Source organism: Melozone crissalis, unplaced genomic scaffold (assembly GCF_028551555.1).
Source record: "Melozone crissalis strain CALT ecotype California unplaced genomic scaffold, PUWL_Pcris_2 ptg000005l_1, whole genome shotgun sequence".
NCBI lineage: Eukaryota > Metazoa > Chordata > Aves > Passeriformes > Passerellidae > Melozone > Melozone crissalis.
Window position 1 is genome coordinate 22,289,594 of NW_026535783.1, and position 13,771 is coordinate 22,303,364.

A 13,771-nucleotide genomic window follows, 5' to 3' on the forward strand; every position below is an offset into this window, starting at 1 on the left:
CCTATGGGCTCTAGGAAAAGATGGTAAATTAATCAGATTTGTTACACTTAGACAAGAATGGAAGAACTTTTCTTGCATTAGACCAGTTCTCAGCCAAGGCCTGGACTCTGTCTGACAGGTTGCAGGAGCAAATGGTGCCTTTCTAGCTCAGACTGAAAGAGGAGAACAAGCAGGATGCACTTCCATTGCATGGTCCCTGCTTCCTTTGGGATAAATCTTATGGTTTGAATATCAATACAACCATTTAAGAGATTTCTTTCTAAGAATCTAGCACAACTGGTTTGAATGTTAATGATTTGTCAGCATCCGCAGTGTGTCATTCCAGAGGTGTGAGAAAAATCCTCAGACTTTGGTGCGGCTGATATCAGCTGGAAGAGCTGACAGCAGGAAAAAGAAGGGATAGAAATCAGGGGAAAAAATGACCAACACGCATCATCCCAACTAACCAGGCTGACCCAAGAGGCTAACAGGAAATCACTGAACATAAAAGGTTTGATAAAGATGTAAATCACCTAAAAATCTCAGACAGCGTTACAGTAATTTTTGTTGTTTCAAAGATGGTTGTCCAGTACAGACTTGCTTCTGGGGCTGGAAGGAGACTTCCTCATTCCTTCCTTAATTTCGCTTGTGCACAGAGGAATGAGTTCAACTTTGGTGCCTTTGCCCACTTGGCATGTGTGTCATGTGTAAGTGGTTAAACATTTTTCCAGAATGGAGTTGCGCTGTTCCACTCCCAGGAATCTGCCTCCTAAACAGTAGGGCTGAGGAAGTGGAAAGCCCTCAGAGGAGGCTGTGGGAATCTTGTGCCTCAGCTGCATCCCATCCCACCAAAAATATTTTATGCAGAGCTAATATTTTAGTGATAAAAGCTTTTTGGGGTTTGCTACTGGAATTGTGATACTTGAAATATGAATTTGAAATTCACAGCTTATCAAAAAACCACATTGACTTTCAGAGAGGTTGTCTGGTGAATTTGAGTACAGCAGTGCAAACATTTACTTACATCGTGTCCACAACTGATAAACTGCAGTTGCTAATTAGCTCCTGGTTAGGCTTTGTCCTTCCTGCTTTTCTGCAAACATTAGAGGATGCATTTGCATGCTTCAGTCCACACAAGCACTGAAGGAAAATCTTGTTTAGGTAACAAGATAAGGAGGCTCCCTCCACATTTGGGTTTTAGCTGCCACGGAGGTACCAGTTCCCAGGATTCACAGCTGCTCCTTATTCAGGCTGCTATGTGGTTTGTGCTGCATATTAATTTCTGTCCAACACAGGAATTCAATTTGTACTGTACATTTCATTTCTTCACAGATTTAGATTTATTTCATGTTCTCTGCTTTTAATTAACTCTCTGGCACAGCTGCTGGATGAGATCTAAAAACTCATTGCTCTCCCTGTGTTAGGACTACACCACCAATCATTTAGCACTTAGATGGCGGCACAGGACCTATCAGTTTCCATGGCAACCGAGGCCGTGGTGATTGATTCCTTGCCAGTATGGCATCACCACAGGGATCGAGGCTTGTAATTTTTTGTATGCTTGCAACATCCATCTAATTAAAATGGGATTAGAGAATCATCCCTGTGTATGTTCAACAACTGCACTGCAATCCATTTATGTAAATATCATCTCTGTAGTTGGAGTGTTTATGAAGAAACAGTTGTTTTGCTCCTAGTGTCTTGCAAAGGGGAGGAGGGGAGGGAGGAAAAGAGTAATATGTATGCTGCATTATTTTGATTACTAAATAAAAAAGTAATCCTTTCACTGACACACAAGTGCTATGGAAATTGTATCCTCTTTCCAAATCTGAATCATGACTACAGGGAGCAAAGATGGCAGAGCTGTTAAAGCTCTGCTCGTGTGCTGATGGCTAACACAGGAAAATGTACTAAGCCTGTCTTGAAAATGCATTAATTAATTAAACGCATATGAATTATTCATTTGTCAAAAGCCTTTCATTCATATGATTGATTTTAGTACGGTGGCACTCCTTGAGAGCAAAGTAATCCTTGTGTTCTCATAATTTTTTACTTCATGGTGCATTCCTCAAGTCTGATACAGTTACCTGGAAATTTGTGAAGTCTTTGCAGTTCAGGGACAATTACAGATGTGTAAAATGCAAGGAGACTCCAGAGGAAAAGAGAAGTACAGGGACTTTTGGAGTTAGCTGAGTATACTCACCAGGAAAAGGTGCCAGTCAAATATCCGCATCCTCTGCTTGCAGAGCAGTCTACAAGGACAACACAACAAACTTCCTTACCTCCTTGGTTTTCTGGGAGCACCATTGTAAATGGTGGCTAATCTTATTTCTTAGGTTGTTCTTGGTGTCCCTGGTGAACTCAGAATACTCCTCTTCACCTATTAAAACCAATCACAGGTAGCATTTTTATTATTCTTACTTTTATTTTTGAATGTGCATAGCTGCTCACTGAACACAGACAACTCAACTCGCTTCATCCAAGACAATACAGACCCTATAGATTCTCTACTTGGGCCTAATTTTGTGTGAAACATCCTGGGCTGACAGCATCCCGCCATCTCTGCAGATGGTGTTTTTAGCTTGTCACACAAGGTAAAATCCAAATACTATTTATCTTTTTAATTTTTGCACGAAGTCTTACTATGCTGATGAAGGATCATTTGCAGTGATTTTAACAGCCTTATTTTTATCTCTAGGAGTGGTCTGAATGTAGACTTATTAAAATTTTTCGATATATTATACCTGAAGAGCTTCTGCTAGCGAAGTGAAACGGCTGATCGTACCTTTTTCTCCTGTTTTGGGAAACTACTGATTATGAAAAGCAACCAAAGGATTTTCCAAATGTTATTTTTTTCCAAGATCATGGCTGAAATATTAATGCCCTACCTAATATTAATCTTGCAGAATTTTGCAGTTAATATAAATGACCATCCTTGGTCATGCCTGAAATAGATTTTGAAAGAGGTGTTTGTGCCTCATGTATAGTTTTATGTTTCTGTCTCAGCTGTGGAGCTGTTAGTGATCATATGTAATGATAGGAGAGAGCATGGAGAGCTCTAAGGGGCTGAGAAAATCAGTGACTAGCATCTGGTCACAGGTCCTGCCTCAAAGAACCTCGCCTGCCCTGTGGTACCATGTTCTCCATTTCTGATGTACAAGGAGTAGAGCATGATTCTACCTCAGGCTGTGACTTTAAAGATTTTGCCTCACTTTCAAAGCACAATAAATTGTACCTTTTACATTATTTTCTGCTACTAGAGTCTGCCAGACCATCTTGGCAGAAGTACAGCTTCATGAGCCACGCTGCTTGTCCTGTTTGTGGAGGACTTTTGATCACAGCCAGTGCTTGCAAAATTTTCAAGGCCAAATGGAAGTCACTTGGGCCAGGATGGAGCTACAAATGGAGTATCATCCACTGCTCTGCGTACTTCAGATCCCTCAGGCTGGCCCTTCCTAGTAAACACAGTGGAAAGCCCTAGGCAGCAGTTTTCGATCTGTAAAATGAACACCACCCAGATGTGGGCTTCTCCTTGTTACTGTCCTCCCTCACTGCCCTTTGCTCCCAAGCTCACCTCTGTGCAGAGGGCAGGTACAGGGCCTGAGATGAGATCTTAGTGATAACAAAGCTTATAGGAGACATTACATGCTTGAAGTGGAACAAAAGATATTGCTGGTTTTCATACAGCTGTGAAACAAGATGTAAAATCTAGATTAAGTATCAAAAAGCAAAGAAACCAACTTGCAGAATCCACAGACCAAAACAAAGAAAAATGACACCTTGCCAGTGGGGGTTCCTCTACGACCTAAGGTAGGATTTAATGGATTTAGGTCTTCTGGCACAAGTTTCACTTCTTTCACTAGCCCTCCAGTGATCAGAACCATCAGTGTTGTTCACTCAGCTATCATCATGCTGACTCTGCTGACATGAAACCCCTGCCCTGCATCCTGCAGGCTTACCCACTAGCAAGCAGAGGTGATTTGTTCCACCTTGACACTGCCCCTTGCATGCTCACAGGGACGGTGGCTGCCTCACAGCATCTTCCTCTCTGTACATGCCACATTATCCTCGTGTCCTCAGGTACCAGTGTCACCTCCATGGCATAAGCGATTACTATGCAGACTGGCTTTTTCTAGAGAGAGGGTATCTTACTGCTTTCTTTGCAGGACTTGGTGGGTGGGACTCACAACATGACCAGAACTGCTGCCTTTTCCTTCTTTCAAGATGCACTAAGGGGCACGGATTTGGCTTTCCATTTTCATTCACTAATATTTCTAGGATTCTTTTCCTGGGCTCCTCCCTTATGTCATTAAAGAATGCATTTACTTCATCCTTTCTTTTTCCATCTATTGTAGCATTGCCAATAATTTTCAGAGACTTCTGAATAAAGACAGTATATCTGGCCCATTTCTTTCTTATGTGTCTCCCTTAGCATTTGTTTTCAGGAACAAATTAATAGAATAAAATGTGTTCCTGTGTATAAAGTAAACCAGCCAGGCATTTAAAAGTATACAAAAAGGTAAGCATGAGATGATGACTCTCATATCTGTCGCCCTTATGTAGGTGACAGAAATAATTACCTCCAGACATATCACTGCAGTGTGCACAGCCGGCACACAGGAGATTGCAAGGTGTTGAATGCGATAGGAAATGTGCAGCCTGATTATATATGCCAAAATCCAAGTGCTGCAAAACATCTCTTTTCACTGAGTTGAGGAACTAGGATTTAAAGATACCACTTAATTTTTCAACTGCAGTCAAGCAACACCAGTGTTTCAAGATGAATTTGCTAATCACATGGGACTAGGGATTGTATGTGGTGATAAAAGACTAGAAAAACATTTCCTAGCAGGCAGCAATGACTGTTCCAGTCTGTTTAAATAATTTTTTTCCTTTGCTGGTTTAATTTCCCCTGCCCTGCTGCCTGCTTCAATTTATTTAAGTTGAAAGTGATTGCAGAGCTGGTGGAAGGCACCACATTCATGACTGCGGAAATGAAATCCATTTGGTTGCAAAGTCTGTGTGAAATTTACCCTTTACGGAGTGAGGCAATGCAAGACTTCATCGCCACTGCATATCTCTACATGGCTGCCTTTGGAGGAGGTCTGAGTGTTGTGTGAGCCTCTCTGTCTCTCCCAGCCCAGCTCTGTGGCCATTGCTGAGGCAGTGGTGGCCGGGCACACCCCTCATGCTGGGCCATCGCTGTCACCTGGTGCTTGCTTGGACAGACAGCAGCTTGGAGGAACAACTCACATGGGCTGAGCACCATCAGATGGAAAAGAAGCTGTCAGGGCATGTCGGGGTAGGGAGCACCCCATTTCTGACCCATCAGCTCCCCGACAGGAGCCCACTGGTAGCTCCTGGTGATTACTCAGACACATCCTCGAGCAGTGTGATTCCTCCTGAAGCTCTGCTCCACGCTTGAGGTGTTAGTGAATGACTGACCAAGCAGGCTGGTCGTTAGCATGCTGCTTAAAGAACTCACCTCAGTAAAGACCCTTCCAGAAAGTCTATGCCAAATCATTTAAATTAATTGCATACCATTTCTCTCAATACAAAGACAGGCTAAGTAATTAATCCTCAAGTACAACTTGATTATTTAGAAACAAAATGACTAAAACTAGTGTACTAGACTAGCACTTCTCAGGCGTGGAGGAAGACACTTCTTCAAATCCCTATAGCTGTTTATTTAGATTCATATTTGCATATTTTTTATGCATTTATTCACAGTATGTATACAACAGATGCTGAATTTTCCTTCCCTGATACATTTGAGAACAAAAAGTATTTCTCAAAAAACATTTTTGTGCATTTGCAGGAGCATCCATGAGGAAACAGATTGAATCCTTTATTGCTGACTCTTAAGAAAAAAATAAAAAAGCTACACATAATCAGAAAGTGACAAAGCCACAAATATCTACAATTTTTTTCACAGTATATGGGTTATTTATTTATTTATTTATTTATTTATTTATTGAGGGGATAGTCTACATAGAACAGATTTTCCAAGCTTCTCACCAGCTAGTTTACCATTTCTGCTCTTCTGATACTGTGCAATACCAAGACTGAATTTTCTTCTACTCTTCTGAGACTTTTAAACTTCATAGCAACTCACTTCACTAGTAGATTTCTATTAACAGAAATATTATATACTTATCAGTCTTTTCCCTACACCTGTACCTCTTTTTCCTTTCATTCTCTTCATTATAAGGCCCTTTCCACTCTTCTTTCAAAACCTGCCATTGCTTGTGGTTTTGTTTTAAATTTGATGTTTTGAAAAGCCAGGCGCAGCCTAGCCAAGACTTTGAGAAAACCGCATGTGCAGGCTTTCCCTTCAGTTCAAATATGTTTCTGATAGTTTCTGGGTATCATTAAGACAAGAACTTTTCAAAGTCTGTCTGAATGAAACATGCATATATACATGCATATACGAAATAATTAAGTTTCGGAGAAGCTTAATGGTATGGTCGTGGTCATGTTGTGGGTTCATCCCTCTCCCACTCCTCACCCCCCAGTAGGGCCACACTGTGGTCTCAGGATATTCTTTGAAATACTATTTAGAGTACATTCTTTGAGGAGCCTAAAGCACTCATTCATAGCAAATGTTAAGGCGCACACTGAAACAACAGCAGGTATCCATCAGACATCTAAGGAAACAAAAGAAATTTACTCTCCCCACACATTTTGTGCTTTGGATTCTTGCTGAAACTTGGACTGTACTATTTCTCATTCATTCAGCAAGATTGTTTCGGCTGTTAGGTAGCCCTGCTTATTTACTTTTCACCTGCTACCAGACTCCAATCTGAGAAGAGAGCAGTAATTTCCTTGATGCTGTGACTTTACTGTCAAAATAGTGCTCAGTTTCCAGAGCTAAAAAAGGAAGACAGTCCATAAATAACCTTGCAGTCTTCTTACAGAATTAAACAGGCTTCAGAATTTGAACGCTGACCTTGATCAGCTAAGTTAGTGGTCCTATTGAAAGCAGGTAGTTTCTCTCTTTAAACATTATAGCCCAAATAAGTATTGACCAAAATACCAGCTATGTAGCACGTATGGCCCAGGTACCCATGGCATGAGGGACTGACAGAAACCTTTTTAATATGAAATTAAGCCAACCTGTGTGCTCAACAGTGGGAGCTGGTGACCAGCTTTTCCCATGCTTTCCAGGGTAGTGAGTAGAGAGGAGACTGTGGGATGGGTGTGGAATAGGATCTGTGAGATCCATCTTCACAAAGGCTTCCCATCCCTACAATTGGTTGTGGCTTCTATGTAAAACATGCCAAAGCTTATTTTTTTACTAAAAGCCAAAGTGTGATGATTCATCTGCATATTATTCATTGACCAGAAGGGCTGAGAGAAGCTAGGCAGGTACCTAGAAATATTTATCCATAGTGTCTTTTGGAAAGCGTTAAGGCATACACTGCAAAGTACAGGCAAGCATAAGGATATGTACAGAAATTTCGAAAAGGTGAAGATCCACACGTACAGAACAGTTTGTTTCATGTCACCTTGTTATTGTTTGTACCACTTTTACATTCATATATAGAATGCACAGAATTCATTCATGCATAGAAATGCCTGCTTATGAAATATGTTTGAAGTGATCTTATTAAAACATATGATATTATGGTAATATTCATAGAATGAAAATTTTGATTCTAGAGATTGTGCCTTTTTAGTCAGAGAGCAAAACCAATACAAGTTGGGCATGCAAACAAAACCAAGCAAGCATATCTCCCACTCTGGTGGAAGGCTGTTTGAAATTCAGTTATGGTCCATGAGTCACACAATTCATGAGCTGAATCATTTCAAACAAATACAGGAATAAGAAAGAAAGTAAGTATAAATATATCAAGAATTGCAGCATATTTTAGACGAGAGGAAAATGTGCATAAATGCAAGTTTCACACGGTATTCAGTGCACAAAGTACGGAATCCATTCTCAGAAAACAAACCCTTACATCAGCTTGTGTGTAGTATTGACTCTTTCCCTGCAAAATGCAGATGGTAGCATTTCTTCAGCCCAGGGTTCTGAGAATACAGTTGAAAGTTATCCTTCAGAACCCATAGTCATGGAGGTTGAACAGGTATCAAAGAGAACAGGAGTATCAGGAAAAGTTACAGTTTTGAAAATACATCAGTTTGGGGGTATTATTTTAATGGCAGGTAATTTTAACCCCCCCCTCAAAAAAAAAAAAAGACTAAAAATTAGGGTAAGAATTCTTCGTGTATAGGAAAGACCAGCAGTGTGTGAGCAGTTCCACTGAAGTTGTCAGTGTTAAGTAGGACGTATGCTGATCTGCCAGACGTTAGTTATTAGGTGTGAACACTCCAGGAAATCATTCCACTGTGCCCTTACCTCAAAGCATGAGAGCAGTTGTGATGGGGATGGGGGTATCAGAATCACCAGCATAACTTCTGAGCTGCAGTTCTGGTGATGTTAGAGCAGAGTGTGCAGCAGCTGGGAATACAGCACTACCAGAGAAGAGAAGTAATGATTTGCTGTGGGTTTTACTGTATGATTTGCACAGTGTATTAGGAAAGGGCCTCTGTTCCATTTCCTCTCTGCTGCTCTCTTTTTTATTCTCTACAGTCAACAAAATGCAATTATCTGCTAGAGCTTAGGTTTGAATGTGAGTAAAGTTTAAAGCTGTGAAGAATATCCCATGTTATTATGTTTTTATGAAAATTTTGTGCAGAATCAGTCCCATGGTTTTGGTTATTTGCACAAAAAAGTAGTAAGTTTTCTCTGCAACAGGATCTGACTAAAAGCAACCCTGGAAACTAAGATACTGTCTCAGAAAAAAGTCACTTATACTGACCTAAGTTTCCCAGAAGTAATTTCTATGCTGCTCTCTCTAACCCTGACATCTTAGAAGTAGCATATCAGAGCAAATGAACAGTGCTGTGCTGAGGGCCACTCATTTATGCATCATTCTGAAGTCAATCAGCGCAGCCCAGATATCTACTGTCATTTCACAGGGTCATTATTTCTACCAGTACAGTCCACTAAGCAGAAGACAGAGTGACAACAGGGTGATGCTGAGTAGGAAAGCATTTCATGTTGCTTATTTTTCAGGATTTGATTGAGAAGTGGATGTGTTTCTTATTATTTAAATGAGGAAGTAGTGCACGAGTCTTTCTAGAAGAGGAGATTTTATATTTTTTTTCCTTGATGAAATATATACTGTCTAATACTCTTTGCAGTGCTAACTTACATTCCTGCACAATCTCTTCCATGCGTTAACTAATGGCTCTTGTGTTATCACAGTAAGTAATTTATACATTTAAGTAATTTTATTTTCTGTTTACCCTTTTTGTGATACATTTCTCTTACTGAAAGTAGAACCTATCTTTCTTTTCTTGATCAGTGTGAAATTTAACTTGCAAAAAACATAATGCTGTTCTGTTTGGATTTTAGTTTCCAGCAGTGTGGGTAGAGGGGACTGTTAAATGTCATCTTAAATTAAGCCATTTCCACAGGAATGTGAGCACTTGCATTTAAACTTGTCTATTACCACTGCTTTCTTTGCTTGCTTTTAATCTTTCTTTCCCATTTCAATAAAACTCAGAGATTTATAACTAGCTGACAAAAAAATTTAGGCTATATGTTACTTGTCTACCAAAATATATTTTTTTTCCCTGTAAGAGGGTTGCTTTGCTTGGTAGTAAAATTCTATACGTATTATGGTTTATAAGATGAATTTTATAACAGTTCTGCACACACAGTCCACTCAGGTACAATGGCACATTGAAAGGAATGAGTCTGGCAACATGTAATTACATTTTTTCGTCCCTTCAAAGGGAATATTCCTGAGAACATGTTTCTAGGATTTTGATGGGTCAGTGGTTTCTAATTAAAGCTCCTAATTGTGCTTGGTTGTTAGAATGACAAATGAACAGGGCATAGAGTCCAACAAATTCTTTATATGTTTTGCTTTCTCTCAGCTTCTTCTGTGAGTGGCGGGAAGCCAGGCTGAGGAGGATGTTGATTCTGGGAGGAGGCAGCATCGATGGGAGAGGGTGTTCTTACAAGCAAAGTTTGCCTCCTTACCCTGCAGTATGCATCACCCATTGTGGTGCACACGATGTCCTAGTCTGAGTCCTGTGTGATTGAAGACTTTCTCCCTGGTTCTGAGAAGCACTTGCTCTGGTTCCAGATGGAGAGCTCAAAAAATGGTGCCACCAGACTCTCCCCAAACCTGCTCCATCTTGGCTACAAGCACGCCCTAACAAAGAGGGACAGAGTGTCTGTGAAATAGAAAAGATGAGATTATTCCAGATTCATCCTTTTCCAAATGTAATTGAAGTCTCAACTGTCGATGACCAGGCACTTTGATATCAACTCATGGAGTATATTCAGGAGCATTCCAAGTATTGAATCAGCAAACTGTGTTGGCCATAGAGAAGACAGAAGATCAAGAAGATAAATAAAAGCTAAACTCTTTATGCACTGTTCCCTAGAAGCTAAAAATCAGTCACTGATAAATAAAAGAATAGAAAAAGCATTTTGACACTTAAATAGAAGATTAATCTGTGTGAGACAAGACATCAAAACTCCCATTTGTGCTGAAAATCTTATCTCTAAGAGGAACAAAGTGCAAATCTTAATTACTGTATGAAAATAACATCCATCACTCATGGGGTGAACATAGAAATAAAATGAAGTGAAAAAGACTTGCTTAATGGGCTGATGAGTAGAAACAGAAGTGTTTGAGGGGTGGAACTGAATGATGTGGGAGAAGCAGTAGTTTATGCATGCTATTCTGCTGGTTTACACTCCTTTATCTGTGACAAGTGTGAGAAAAAACTTCAGCAAGTCTCACTTCCTGGGATTATGCTAAGAAATATCTGCTTGCATGAGAGAGTTCATAGTTCAAGAAGATTGGAATAGCTGTCACATTTTGTAGCTACAAAACCAAGGCACAATTAGGAAGTGGATTGGCTTGTGTGTGTCCAGTCAGACAAGACCAGGGTCAAAAAGAGGACTACAGCAGCCCATTACCACTGGGATAGGAAGCAGTTTCACCACTTTCTGGGTTTGGACAGGTCTATGCTTCATGTTGGAATGCATGGAACAGAAGCCTCTCTGAGTCCTTCGGAGAGAGAAAAGAATACAGGGTTCGAATTAGAACCTCTAGAGAAGCTGAAATATATTAAGCCACACAGACATGAAATAAAATGGTAAGTTTTCGTTTTAAGTAAGTAGAAATATATCTTAAGTGCTTTAAGGGACTATGTTAGTTAGTAGAAGGCCCCAAAGCCTAGTTTTGTAGTGTCATTTTTCACAAGTTTAACTTAGGTCTAGACATAGCAAAATATAGCACTTTGCTTGTGTTTTTAGATAGAACAGATAGAATTATATGTGTAAATAGATAGACATATATGTAAATTTGAAGTAAGGAAATAGACAGTACCATTTGCATAAATAGATAACATTATATATGTGGTTTTTGGGTAAGAAATGACACTACTTTCATACTACTTTGGTACATTAGACTCAAGTTCAGATTGGTTTAGAAAGAATGTTTTAGAATCATGTTTTTAGCTGATTTATGATGATTTATGAAGAAAAATCCCTGTATTGGGGTGAAGAAGAAAAGGTGGGGGTGCTGCTGCTGCTGCTGCTGCTGCTATTGCTGCTCAGGACTCTTTGTTAGAAAACTTTTAGCACAGACTTTAATACTCTGAACTCCTTGCCTTCGAGAATGATGTATTCATGCAATAAACAACTCTACTACAACTAACAACTGCTCTCATCTCTTTGAAGACCCAAGACCCAGGAGAAGCTCAACACTTCTGATACTGGAGCCAGGAGTGCAAAGACTGGCAAAGATGTGACTACTGTGGCTGCATGCAGGTCAGCCCTACAGTGGTTGGAGGATCACTAGATTGACACAGCAGTGCTCAGCACTCACACTGAAGTGTCCTGCTAGATTGCTAGACTGGACTAGAGTATCATCACAAACATAAGTTCCATGCAGGTGCCACCAGCAATGCTCTGATGGTGCATAATTCATGTCAATTGCCTTTTGAGAAAAATCACATTTTCTTCAAAGAGAGCATTCTCATCCCAAATATTCTTAATAAAATTGATTTTTCTCCTTGTGAGAGACACTTCTCCTTAAATTTTATAAATTCATGCTAGGATTTTGGTTCATGGTGATGAATGAGAGGTGGGTTTTCTTACAATCCAGGCCTTGGTTTGTTTCTAGAGCAAAAGAAACTGTACGCAAATTTAATCAGTCAACATATGATGTATCATTCATAAATCTTCTTTCTCAACTAAGCATATTTTTCCCCAACACAGGTTAATGCAATGAAACCTTTTCCCATATTGCCATAAGACCCATGTCACTATTGGCCCCAAAGATTTTAGGGATCTGTTGGATCAGCAGATCCTGCACAGCTTCAGGGTCGACTGGGAGTTGATCATTCTCAGTCATGATCCTCCAGCTCAGGGGACTGACACCTCCTTGGTCATTCATCTGTGTTGAAGTTGGGGCAAGCATGCATTAAATATCCCTGCCTTGTCTCTGTCCCTGTTCACCACCCCCCAGGAGGCTTGTTCTCCCTGAAACCTTTGAAATCCACCTTGGTTTCTCCTGGCACTACAGCTCCTTGTCTACTTGGCTGCTGAGGGCTTCCAGGCTGTGATGAGGCTCAGGGCTGCCAAATGGGTTCCTGAACTCAGGAAATGTCTGAGCAACTTTGTCTTACCCCCTGCACATTCCTTGAGTCATGTCCACCTGAGCGTCCCTGACTGAGGCGTCATGCTGCCAATTTTTTGTCCGTGTTCCTTTGCGCCAGCCACCTACACAGATGGTTGTACAAAGGGCAGAAATCCCTTGGTCTGATAGCAAAACCTGAGGTCAGTTTTTATTTTCTTTCTACAAGTACAGGATGTTTTTAATTCTCTGGCTTGCTGCCAAAATTGGTGAGTGCAGCTGTGTTTTGTAGTCCAGGCTTACCTCTTTCTCCCACTCTGAAAGAATCACACTGGGTATTTGTGTGATAATTCACAGGGTCTCTGCTGTTCCCTCATTTTTGATGGGCTCACCAGCTGCTGCATTGCTTGCCTTCATAGCTGGTGTCCTGAATCTTTCTGCAGATTTGCTTTTTGAGAGTTCCCCAGGAATCCTGAAAATTTTCCTTGTGCTTTCCCCATGCAGTGATAGACTGGCCACAGCAGCAGCCTCTAAACAACATTCTTGAGTGTTTCTTCCATTTGCTGTCCTTAACTTTACCACTTTTCAGAATGGGTATTTCTATGGCATAGTTCTAAACACAAGTGCTCCAGCCCTTCCCTTCACACTAAAATATTAACCCCTTCAGCTTTGGTACTCTGCAAGACTTACTCTGGACAAGTTCATGTTGGTATTTCATTAGATTCCTCATATTGGATTCCAAAAAAGCAGTTGAAGTGAGATTTCAGTGGATGTCAAACCCCTAAATAAGAAACTGTGAACAAAAATATTGAAGCATTCAAAGAGCTGAAAGAAACTTGTTCTGTTTCGCATATCTTAGGTGCGAAGCCTAACCTACTTTACTAACCATTACTCTACTAACCATTACTTTAGTTCTGAAAAATGAATTCCTGTATTGCTGTTTTTCTCTATTCCTAATGGTCAGAGCACTGGTTCCCTGGCAAACCCTGGGGTACCCAGGAAATAGTCTGGCTGGGACCTACCAACCAAGAGTTTACATACAAAATCCCTGTTGGGAGTAGCACTAAAAATTTACTAAGTGCTAAATTTACTAAGTACTAAAATTTAACAGACCTTGATAATTA